Source organism: Crocodylus porosus, unplaced genomic scaffold (genome assembly GCF_001723895.1).
Source record: "Crocodylus porosus isolate Cpor-Errol unplaced genomic scaffold, CroPor_comp1, whole genome shotgun sequence".
NCBI lineage: Eukaryota > Metazoa > Chordata > Crocodylia > Crocodylidae > Crocodylus > Crocodylus porosus.
In genome coordinates this window covers 55,041,105-55,043,094 of record NW_017728947.1, presented here as the reverse complement: position 1 = coordinate 55,043,094, position 1,990 = coordinate 55,041,105, and positions in this window count along the sequence as shown.

Genomic DNA, 1,990 nt, shown 5'->3' with positions numbered 1-1,990 from the left:
TGGGATCCTATGACCCCAGCTGACTTCCTGCCCTTTGGACTCGATGATCTTCCGAGGTCCCTTCCAGCCCTAATGTCTATAAAAACTATGAGATCTATGAAAGATCATGATTACCACTGGATCAAAAGGGTAAATTTTACTCAGAGAGGAGGTAGTCTGTGTAACTCGGACAGCAGTTGTGGCGTGTATCGTAAGAGGGGGAGTCATGGTAAACGCGGGGATAAGAATGGGTGGCAAACCAGCCAGTGGCTCATGGGGCCTGGTTAAAGAGGAGTGTGGGGAAGGCTAAACACCAGTTGAGAAAAAAATAAGAGAACCCTTAGTAATGTCACTTTAGAAGGCCCCTCAATTGCTTCCCTTCCTCCCAGGCCTGGCCCTTCACCAGGACCCATAGAGCCTGAGAGAGGGGGTGAAGAATATGATTTAGGAACCCCTTTAGATGGACCCTCTAATGTACCCAGGCCTCCCAGACCTGACCTTTCACCAGGACTCATAGAGCCAGAGAGAGGAGATGGAGAATATGATTTAGGAAGCCCTTAAATGTTCCCAGGCCTCCCAGGCCTCCCCCACCACCAAGACCTGAAGGGTCAGAGAGTTGGGATAATGAATCTGGTGTAGAAGACAGTTTAAAGGACCCCTCGAGTGCCCCCTGGTCTTCTGAGTCAGCAGAGGATGTTTTACCGGACGTACATATGGTGCTGGTGAGAAGGCAAGAGTGATCTGTAGCCAGGTTTGGAGGCATGAGGTACACTTAGGAGTTCCGTTTTGTGAATCTGGAGCGTGTGCCGTTACACGTGGCTTATGAAGCCATAACCCGAGGGGTGGAAGAAATTGTAGCAGAACTCCACCAGAGATTCACGGGCAATGACTATGCCCAGTTATGTGTTCAGGCAGATAGCATGGCAAGCTGTTTATACTCTCGAGCTATTAATTTAAACCAGATGACCCCAGAGCTGTTTTAAGAGTGGTTCAGTAACCTGTTACAAAGCCAGAGAGAAATATTGCTCGATTTGACATTTCAGCTGTGTCGCAGCACAGTCAGGTGCCCTGCGCCTGAAAGCGGAGATGGCTCGGGAGAAACCCCTAGTGGCAGGAAGGGGGAGGTTCAGCTGCCAGTCACCAAGGCTGCGCAGGTGCTGGTTGCTGGGGCAACAAGTAAAACCAGCTGACAGGAAGGGGCAGAGCTAAGCCCAGGCAGGAGGCCAGGAGGGCAGTTCCTTTCTGGTGGCCGTGGGAGTAGGAACTCGGCTAGGACAGATGGAAGGGAGAACTCTGGCAGAATGAACATTCCCCAGTTGCTGCTGGGGTTGGGGAGCTCTCCCTGCCTTTCTCCCTTACTCTCTAGTAGGGGTTGAATCTTGTTTGACCGGATGGTCTAGCTTTTACGTTGTAGCCCATGGGCTTTGTGTTCTTATGTTCACTGTTGACTGGAGGACTGGGTGAGGCTATTAGGGGTTGGAGGAGGCCTCATAGGGACTCTGCAGTAGTGTGGGGGTTCCTGGCGCTGGAGAGGGAGCAGCATTTGTGAGGTGCATTGGCCCCAGCCCCGGAGCCGGGGGGCGGTGAGAAGCCCCAGAGCCAGGGGGCGATGAAGAGCTCTGGAGCAAGAGGGGCAGTGAGAAACCCTGGAGCTAGGGGGCGGTGAGAAGCCCAGAGCTAGGGGGCGGTGAGAAGCCCAGAGCTGGGCGGCGGTGAGAAGCCCTGGAGCCAGGGAGCGGTGAAGAGCCCCGGAGCAAGAAGGGGCAGCGAGGAGCCCCAGAGCAGGAGGGGGCAGTGAGGAGCCCCAGGAGCAAAGGGGAGGGCCAGGACATAACAGGGCCCAGGTCAAACCACATCAGCACCATCTGCAAGGCTTGGGCTGCAGTGTAGGGGAGGAAAGGAGCCACAGGTAGCGCCCTCTGTCACTGGGGCGCATAAAATGGGCAGCCTCCCCCTGATTACAACACTCTATTAATCAAATAAGATCGAGGCATGGTAGGAGAGTAAGGAG